The sequence below is a fragment of the Argiope bruennichi genome, chromosome 4 (assembly GCF_947563725.1).
Source record: "Argiope bruennichi chromosome 4, qqArgBrue1.1, whole genome shotgun sequence".
NCBI classification, from domain to species: domain Eukaryota; kingdom Metazoa; phylum Arthropoda; class Arachnida; order Araneae; family Araneidae; genus Argiope; species Argiope bruennichi.
Window position 1 is genome coordinate 65135165 of NC_079154.1, and position 11223 is coordinate 65146387.

General features: G+C 27.6%; 1 protein-coding gene across 3 annotated transcripts in view; it reads right to left on the reverse strand.

The window, feature by feature from the left end:
* Positions 1-11223, reverse strand: part of LOC129966020 (major facilitator superfamily domain-containing protein 6-like) — a 33142-nt gene extending 21919 nt beyond the window's left edge. For 2 of the 3 annotated variants that reach the window (XM_056080358.1, XM_056080359.1), the window contains exon 1: positions 10968-11223. The gene's annotated coding sequence lies outside the window, so the exon portion shown is untranslated. The remainder of the gene's footprint in view (positions 1-10967) is intronic. The other variant, XM_056080361.1, reaches the window with a different exon arrangement.

The following is an 11223-nucleotide window of genomic DNA, read 5'->3' on the forward strand; positions in this document are numbered from 1 at the left end:
ATATATTGGTAGTTTGTAAATAAAACATTATAATCGGAAATTGTTAATCATATTCAAAAGTGCAGACGATAAATTCTTATTTTCAATATAATTAAGAAATGCAGATGATGTTTTCTGAAGTATCGGTGAAAAAAAACAGACGATAATTTTTTTTATAATAAATCTTTATTTTTTGTATTTAGTGACAAACGAGAATTATTTTTTCATATTTGTTGAAACTAATAACAGACGACAAATTATTTTTCTCCATGTGATACAATCTTTTGGCAATTAAGTGAAAGCATCTAACGCTTTTCAAAATTATATTTTATGTATTGAAATAAATCTACTAATATGAACGAAAAATACGAAAATAGAATTGCACAAATTAAATGAAAGGTGATCTTTGAGAGATAGTGGAAGAAAATATAATATTCCTACAAGATACTACAACTATGGTATTTAAGGTAATTACTTTTACATTTTGTTGGTATAAAATTTTTTAATCAATTGTATAATTTTTAAAAATTATTCTTCATTTATATTTGATAATTGCTATTTATTTTTCATTGAATTATTAAACGCCGGCAAAAATTTTTTTTCTCTTTTTTCGGCTATTAATCTTTGAATTTCAATGGAATGGAAAGCAGTTTTTTACCTTGTAACTGCAATATGATTTATGATGCCTTTTCATGCTAGAACGCCTTTTTTACTAAGAATTTTTATTCTTGATATATCGCATTATTTGTTTCTGAATTTACAAAAATAAAAATATTATCTCTTTCCAAAAGATGCATAGCCTTTTAATGGCTATATATATATTATAATATAATTATCAAATGAGTTCGTAATTCAAAATATGACTGAATCTATTTACAAATGGATTTATTTCTTTAAGACGAGTAACTTGTATCACATAAAATGACATCCTCTTCATAAAATAATTTCTTCAATATCAGGATCAATGCATCCTATAGTTATTGTTTTTGACAACAGAAATTAGTTTTACGCTTGGTTGTTCTTTCATGTTCATTATGATTATACAAATCTGAGTGATTTGCAAAACATGTACAGTGGCTCAAAAAATTGAGAGTACACCTTACGTTTACTTGATAAATGCGACTTTCAATATAAATAACACATCACCGGAAAGAGCAAACTTGTTTTTATTTTTACACATAGCAAACGGTTTAATTTAGAGTAAAAATAAAGAAAAATCAACGAAAAATTTCTAAATTGGAAATTTTCAGAAGCATTTTAAATAAACATACGCAGAATTTTGCCTCAAAAAATTGAGAATACACCAACGAAATTTTTGCAATATCACGCATAGAAACGAAGGATCACTATTAAATTGCATGTCTTTTGGCTCTTATAATGGTCTCTAAACGTCATGGTACCGATTCGACCCATTTTTTGGTGGTATTTGAAGATATTTTACCCCATTCTTCTTGCACCACTTGTTTTAAATGGGTTTTGTTTCTAATTTTGTATTTTTGAACCACTTTTTCGAGTATGTCCCACGAATATTCAATGGCATTGATGTCAGGGTGCTGTGGTGGTGTGTGTAACTGTTGTTTACAATGAAAAAGACATCATATTTTGACGTTACGTGCATTCTATTTGGGTCGTTGTCCTGCTGGAAAATGGAATTTCCATCTAAACCCAAATTTTTAACACTTTCCTTTAGATTGCTGCTACCATATGGTTCATCCAACTTGTTGCAGAAACTTTTCAAATCATAGGCAGAAGTGTAAGTGCTGAAACTGTGCTAAATGCCATTAGACAAGCTGGATATAACAGTAGCATTGTTAGAGAGAAACCGGTCATCAGCTTGCAAATTCAGAAAAAGCATCTGAAGTTTGAAAAAATTCATCAATTGAAGACCAATAACCTTTGGAAGATATCTATATTTAGTAATGAAAGAAACCTTAACATTTTTGGCAGTGACAATCATCTTACTGTATGGAGAAAGCCTAATACTGCTTTGTATCCAAAAAATTTACGTTCTACAGTTAAACATGATGGTGACTCCGTGATGATTTAAGGTTACATGGCTTCATCCGGGGTAGGAAATTTAATTTTTATAGATGGCATTATAAATGATACGGTTTACTTTGATATACTTCGCAGCAATCTAAAGGAAAGTGCTAAAAATTTGGGTTTAGATGGAAATTTCATTTTTCAGTAAGACAACGACCCCAAACAGAATACACGTAACTTCAATATATGGTGTCTTTTTCATTGTAAATAGCAGTTACACACACCACCACAGTACCCCGACATCAATGCCATCGAATATTTGTGGTCCATACTCGAAAAAGTGGTTCAAAAATACAAAATTAGAAACAAAACCCATTTAAAACAAGTGGTGCAAGAAGAATGGGGTAAAATATCTTCAAATACCACCAAAAATGGGTCTAATTGGTACCATGACGTTTAGAGGCCATTATAAGAGCCAAAAGACATGCAATTTAATAGTGACCCTTCGTTTCTATGCGTGATATTGCAAAAATTTCATTGGTGTATTCTCAATTTTTTGAGGCAAAATTCTACGTATGTTTATTTAAAATGATTCCGAAAATTTTCAATTTAGAAATTTTTCTTTGATTTTTCTATATTTTTATTCTAAATTAAACCATTTGTTATGTGTAAAAATAAAATCCTGTTTGCACTTCCCGGTAATGTGTTATTTATATTGAAAGTCGGATTTATGAAGTAAAAGTAAGGTGTACTCTCAATTTTTTGAGCCACTGTAGTTATTTTACTGAAGTACCACAAATTAGTTGTGAAGTAGCACGATAAAAGTTGCCGGGGGGATTAATATCTGAACCATTATAACATAAATTAAGTTAATTAATCTAAATTAATCAAAAAAGTGAGAGCCAGGAATTTTCGAAACCGAAAATTATTTTTCATATTCATGAATAAAAGACATCTAACGGCTATAATTCAGTGGATATACGAGCTATTATACCAATCCAAAGCATATGATATAATATTATACAAATTCTAAAAGGGTCTCATTTTTTAAAAGCTTAATCACATTACTATATGATAAATCATTACTTATTATCAATTCCAAGATTGCGCCATATTTGAAAAGTTAGTAAAATGCAAATAAGTTAAACTGATTTGTTAAAAAAAAAAATGTCAGTTTCTTGCATATCTAATAACCGTTCATTGAATTTAATATTCGATAAAATGTTATCAAAAATCTGTGCCTCCTTATTAAACTGAAGACCGATAACAACTTCCTCCTCGACGTACTAAACGCAAAGTGAATAATTAAATAAATAAAATTTCTGCCTGCTTGTTTATTTAATTCACTCAGCGTCGATTGAAATCTCCGAAGCTGTCATCACTTTTGCTTACACTATTTTAATAGCCTTTAAAGTTTAGCTATCCAATTTGCTTTTAATTTCCTAATTAAGAAAAAGACAGTATCGAATTTAGAAAAATGCGATTTAGATAGCTGTCCATCCGTCTATAATGTGAAGAGTTTTTGGTGATTACTACATTTTCTCTATATTAAGTATACGAGAAAGTAACATATTGAAAAGACCAGGTATATTCTTTGGGATGATATTTCGTGATTTAGACTAAACCCAGAACTTACTACATATATGTAAAATTATTCACCTTAATAGCAAAATAAGGTCAATTGTGTATGTCACTGCATACTTCAAAATAAACAGATAATAGATACTTTAAACTTTTATTTATTTATTTTTGATATCAGGTGGCTGATTTTATTCTATAATGAATACCAAATATGACAATTGAAGATGTATGGAAAGAGCAATAGACGAGAGCCATTTTTTTCAACCTCCAATGGACGTCATAAAAATGGCAAAAGTAGAAAACTAAATAAATTTATTACGAAAAATTATATAGAAACATAATTACTTCTCGACATCATTGCCATAAAAATTTAGGCATTAGTCATTAGGGTGGAACGAAAATGACCTTAATTTTTTTTTTTTTTTTAGATTTTTGTTTGGTAATAGTGCGGAAAAGCTGCCTTTTAGGTTCAAAACCAATTTTTAAAAATTTGGTTACAATATTACATTATCTTGAGGTGCCGCAAAAAGCTTGAAATTTGTAAAAAAAAATTGAGAAAAATGGAAATTTTTAAAAACGACCATTAAAAATGTTTCTTAGATTTTAGTTTGGTAATAGTGGAAGTTAGTGTTTAAGCTCAAAAAGAATTTTTAAAAATTCTGGTTGCAATACAACAATATCTCGAGGTGCTGTAAAGAACTTAAATTTTGTAAAAAAATTGAAACATTATAAACTTTGATAAAATATTTTTATGAATTTTCTTTCCTATAATGTTACAAAAAATTATTTATGACGAAGTATAATGATAAGAAAAAATATTTTGAATGTCAAATTTTGCGTTTTGTACTTCTGTATCCTTAATGATTACCAATGTTACAGCTGCAAAATGTTTGTTTCAACTTCACTGCCACATTAAATTATTTTTTTTAATTAAATGTTGGCATATTCATACGTGAGTCAGTTTTTGCTCTTATGTATCCTTCTCTTGCGATTAAACCACAGAAATTTTGAGTCGATTCGGCCACCAGTTTCACAGCTCTTTCCACTGCTTGCATGTGACAAGGAAGCCTCGGAAAGTCGATAACCGAGTCCCCTATACTATTTGGTTCAGCTTCAGATGCCTTCTGTATAAAGTCCTTGAGAGAGTCACTGGAAGCATGTTTTAGCAAGAGGAGTTCAGTTACGTCATTTTCAAGCCATGAGATCATGTCGATGTAATCCTTTGCATCGAAGTTTATCTTTGAAACTTTAAACTTCCTGAATCTGCCTTTACTTTCTGTTCTTGCTTTTAAAATATGTTGTAAACCAAGTTCTCTTTGAAGTTCATCACTTAGCATGGACAAATGGATATTTTCTGAAGCAGAAAAGTACCCATTTCTTTGAATAATCTTATCTATAACGTTCTTGAGATTGTCAGAGAGATAGCGTGAATAGGAGATGAGATTAAAAAGATGTGTGTAACCATATGTACATGAAAGGTAACTTAACATTTTAATATTAAACCACACAGGCACCTGGTAGTTTTATCTCGTCTTGTCTATTTAATAGATCTAATTGGTTTGCCTTTTTTTTTTTTTTTTGTAAAGAACACTGTTGTTCTTCAGCGTTATCATTGTCGCCAGTAATCTTTCTGGTGCACTATTATTTTTTGCCCATTCTTGATTAAACAACTATTATTTGTAGTTCTTTACTCTTTCTTCCTCAAAGCGCATGTGTCGTAGCTATATTAACATTATCTATAACCATTTTCCTGTTAGAACGTTGATCTTTTAGAGCCTTTTATTCCATAGCTGGCACTTTTTTTTCTTTTATACGTCAGCAATATCAAATAAACGTCTAGATTCTTCTCTAAATTCTGTGGTTGAAATCAAACTTATCTGAACATTTTCTGCTTTTAGACTTCAATAAATTCCTGTATTTAGTATGATAAGCTTTCATTATTTGTGAAATTATTTTGCTAGAAGCAATGGAATAGAAGCTCTTGACCAAATTTGGTCTATTATGGGAACTAAAGTGTCGCATATTTCGCTTACAGAAGGATCCTTCTCTGAAGCAATTTTTAGGTTATGTTTAATATAACAGTAGTACTAGATTCGTATGTAGAGAGTTCAATTTCAAGCAAATCACTAAATTTCTCAAAAATAGAACATTCAGATATACGTCTTGCCTTCACTAATTTAGACTGAGCAATTTTTACTCACAACAAAATAAATAAGAATACAAACTAACAAATCAGTTACGTTAATCCATTACACAATAGACGGAGTGGAGATACCAACTCATCTGAACTCGGCAAAGCTACTGATTTGAAAATAGCTCTGTCCTTGTCACTGGACACAGACAAATCTCCGCCTTACCTCAATAAAAACCGCTCCGGTGAAGACTCAATGCCATGCCAGTGCAATAGTAATAAAAAATGGACCTATTAACAAAACATTTTCACGCTCTTCTGAAACTAAAAATGACCAAGTTATGAAACTCTGAGTGTCATTAACTTAGTCAATATTAAATTTTTTCAAAGACAATTTGTAGGAAGATAACCTAATCAATAGATATCATTTCCTCAGAATTACAATTGGTTGATTGGAAATAATAATAACTCTTTCATTTTAGTCTTGAAAGAGATAAACTTTTTTTTCTGAAAATGAAAAAATACCAAGAATATTTTACTATTATGACTTATAATATCGAGGAACTGTATAAAAATTTTGACATCGTAATTTCTTCAGCATTGCACTTATAAATTCAAAAATACTATTCTTAAGCGATTCAAAAATAAGTAATTCTTTAGTCAATAATCAGTAATTCTTAACTAATTCTTTACTTCGTTTAAAGCATTTTTTCAATTTGAAGTACGTGTTTATCTCTAACGGATTAAAAATTAGCTGTTGCGCCATGGTAAGAGTAAGGATTCTCTATACATCGACAGATTAGTAAGTACTAATTTATATAATAATTTTACACTGATATGTTTATATCGTCGGGTGAGTAACCAGATTCATATTTTCCTTATAAATCATGTTCATTTCTGATAATCGTAATGTGACGTGAAAAATTTTGATTCTGCAATAGTAAACCTCAAATACCTCATTTAAATTTAAGCGGTGACATTTCTTTAGAAAAATAAAATAAAAAGCTGTGAATTGTTAATGTTTCAGAATTGTTCTTTGCAAATTGAAAAAAACGTTCAAATTTCATGATTTAATCGGATATTTTATAAATTAATTTTTTCATCTCGAAAGCTTAGTCATGAATGGTATGACTAATCGCTGAATATTCACATTTGGATCGTATGACATCACAAGTTTCTTGTGAAAAGTCTATTATTGGAAATTTTATAAGTCTGCGTAGGAAAAAACAAAGGACACTCAAGCTTCTGATTTAAAACATTATTCGCTTTATTTTATTTATTTTAAAAGCAGTATTTACTTTATCGTCTACTTTTTTATATCTTTCCGCTGTCATTTCAAAGTCAGAACTCTTAAAATTGGATATTACAAAATGCAAGATACTTCAATTAAATTTGAAACAATGCTGAATTCTGAAAATGAAATAATTTTAAAATGTATATTTAGTAATCAATTTGAATTAAAATTTTTATTTTGGAAGTTGATCTCGTAATTAAACTAATAATTTCAATAGAGAATAAATGATAAACTGTTGCATGAATGGTTGCGATATAAATTTTGAAATACTTATTAAAATTAAGTAAAAAATTTGCAAGGAAATAAGAATGATGCCAATAAAAAAGCTATTTTAGTTTTAAATAGGTACAAAAATTGTTTCCTATTTTTTTCCCTTTAATTAGTTTTTAGCAAAATAGAGAAGAATAAAACTATGGCCCCAAACAACGACTGATATTTGAAAGTTACAATTTTTTTAATTGGATAGCACTCTTGAAATATATAATTTTTGAGGATTTTATATAATTTTGATTTATGTCACATAATTTCTTTTTATTTCATGACCCAAATATAAAATTGTTGTAGACTAAACTGATCGGAATTCATTTCGAATGTTTGGTTAGCGGTTGCAAAAATCATGGATTTAAAATTGGCAATTATAATTTTATTGCCCAATATTGGACTTGAATCTGAGTTTGCATTCAATTTAATATAAGAAATTCAATCTATAAAAACTGTTATACTATTAATATTTAACATTAAAAAATACGCCATATGTTTACCTGTAATAGTCCTTATTTATAAAAATATATGTACCTTTATTCATTTTATAAAATCAGAATCTTTTTCAAATAACAAAAATGAAAATTAAGCGATTTATTTTATGGAAAATTTTGCTAAAATAAAGTTAAGATTCAAGGTTTCTTTAAAGTAGAAGATCTCAAATTTCTAAAATTCAATATTTCCCTATCAATTTTCATCGTTAATAATGTTTACCAGATTCTTTTCTTCCAATTATTTTTGTCAAATTTAGTAAATACTTGAATAAATGTAGCAGATTCAACTAATAAAAATATAAAACAAAAAATATATTTTAAAATGTTATTAAATTTTTTAAACATTTAAATATTATTGACAATCATGATCTGTCTTTGTCTCACAACGTTTCAAGAATACAAAGTAGTATTTCTTATTCATTTCATTCTACGATTATTTATTTTGAACGAACGCATGAATAAGAAGATAAGATTAGAACACGCGTGAATTATAAATAAATTGAATTTAGCAAGGGGAATACGAAGTTTGAAGTTGTAGTCAAACTTAATCATTGAAAAAGGCCTAGTATTATAATTGCAATAATATAAAGCATCCCAAAAATACATTTACACAATTTCGATGTCCACTGCATAACAATTAATAATATACATCTATTGACTCAGTTATTAAACAAATATAGAATCTTGTTAGTTACTGTAAGTTTCATTATTCGATTTAAGTAATGAAATAATTTATTCTTTTCACAATTGCTATTTTCTGTATTAAAATGATATTTTTTCATAAATAATGGTTAAATTAATCTTTCAGTTTAAACTTTGATGATTATAAATGTCTGCTAATTATAATTATTATTTCATTATTTTGAAATATTTAAAGAAATTCTTTTGTTCATTAAGTTGCATATACAAAAATGAGTATATTTGATTGCTTATTGTTTGTATTTAGAGTCCTATCGTTGAGTACAATAACTAAAAAAAAAATCATTTATTACGAACAATTTAAGAACAATAGTAAAAAGTCGAATTCGTAAATCTGCATTTTAAAAGCTAAAAACCTTAATTTTTTTCAATATAATTTTAAGATAAATAGCTTGGACCAAATGGCTTTTACTCAAAAACGCAATAATCATTTCTATCTAAAGTTTGATTGTAAAAAATAAATAACACCATCATCCTCAAATAATTATTAACAATACTAAAAACGTTGAATTAAATACTATGTAGCATCAAATTATCTAAAATGTATCTCTCAAATTTTGAAGTAAATAAAAGAAACCGGAAAAAAAAAATGTTTTCCATATGCACGCCTCTGTTAAAGTGTGAACATGAATCGATTCCATTCACTTCAGAAAATCAGGAAATTAGCAAAATAAAGAGAACCATCATTTAACTTCATAACAGTAAAAGGATATTTGATTCAACTTGATTATTTGCTTATCTGTATGATTTGGATAATAATTTTCGAATTTTTCATCGAAAAAATTTAAAAACTACGAAATCAAATAACAATTGTAACAAATGTGATAATATGAAATGCTATGAGGTTTGGTAAACTCAGTTTAATTTCACTAACATTCCATTCTGAAGCTATAGAAGAACTATTTTAAGATTAATTAAAAACTGTGATCAGGCGATTTTCTTAGCATTCAATTTCCACGCATGAGTATTTGGTAACATAACACATAAGCAATAATTTTTCATTCAGTTATTTTAATGCCATTCTAGCTGGAAATATACAAGCAATTCGGACGAAAAAAGGCTCTTATTTCTTGTTCATGAAACATGTTTTTTAATCACAATTTTTAATTGAATTTTATTTTATTTTTTTTAATTGCTCAGTTTATAAAGGGTTAAAAATATCATTTTTTTTTTGTCTTCTGATACTAAATTATTGGAAAAACGTACTTATACATGTTTAAAAACCTTATCATTTTATTTTTTTTATCAAATATAGATTGTGCGGTATTCTAAATTTTATAGAACCACAGAGAAATATCTATGTATTGATTCTTGTTTATCAACATTTTCGTATATATCCTAGTTTAGCCAAATCCAAATTAGGGTTTGAAATATATATTTTGTAGCATTTTAAATATTTCTTTATTTTCTATTTATATTTTTAAAAAATGAGGTATCTGTGAGACAAACATCAGTAATTTAAAAATTAAAACTATGAAATAATAACCACATATTAACTCATAAAAATGTTGATTTTTAGAGAAAGTATAAAAAAAGGTGTAAAAAACTGAGTTCTCTCTGGTTAGTGTAAGCAACAGAACAGCTACAATGGAAAAATAACTAATTTGTAACCCACAAATATAATTTTTTTTTAATTCAGAACTTCTAATCGAGAAAAACTGGGTCTATAAATGAGTATAGCTAGAAAAAGCGACACTTTTAAACTATAATTGTCGATAAAAATTTTATTTTTAATATTTATCAGCTTTAATAAATAATGATTTAATAAACAAAGAATGATTTAAATAAGAGAATTAAGATTGTAATTTCAAAAATTAGTTATTTGGATGATACTAAATTTCGTACATAAGAAAATTATTAAAATAAATAAATAAGATAAACAATTTTAACTCTCTTAATTTAAATAAGATAAACTCTTTAAACAATTGTACAATAAAACTTTAAAGTAATTAGTGCGATCTGTAATAAAAACACTAAACAATTTTTGAATGTTAAAAATTCTTTATTACTTTTTCATAATGAATAATTCACCACGTGATATAATACAGGCACGGCTTTCGAAAAGAGCACATTTATGAACTAACAAAGAATTCAATAATAATAATAATAAAAAAATGAATTTTCAGTTTCGAGTTCGAACTAACCAAAATGAATTTAAATTATAAATGTAATTTTAACCTTATATTAATAGAAAATTCAAAGAACTAGGAAAAAATCAATTTTATTCATAATTGAAATAAATACAATCGAATTAGCGATTTTCTACTGTCTTTTTAAGGAGATAGTTACGGATAATTATATATATATAATGAAATCATTCATATAATTATATTATTATCATTACATTCCCTTTCTGTAAAATAAGTTTATATCAAGATTTATCGGCAAATTAACAGCTTAAGTTGTTTAGAACTGGAAGTTCTACGTCGGCCTTTAAATCAACACCATTGAAGCAAACAAGGTCAAAGAAATTTAATTTATTCTTCAAGGACAAATCTGTAAAATAATAAAGAATAATAAGTTCTTTAAAAGTTTTGTAACTTACCTTCGTGTATTAGAAATCAAAGAATCGCTAGTAATGATAATTAATCACTCCAGTTCCTGCCAGTCACATCGTTTAGCTCTCTATTAACTGCGCTGCCGAAAGAGGTGACCCGGGTGTTTATCGGCACTTTCACCAAATATTTCAAGTTTATATAACGAAAAGAGCAAAGATCGTGTTGATGTTTGAAGGAAGTGAGCTTTGTGGCGACGATCCGGCACTTGAGATGTTTCCGCGATATTCCATGAGACATCCTCTG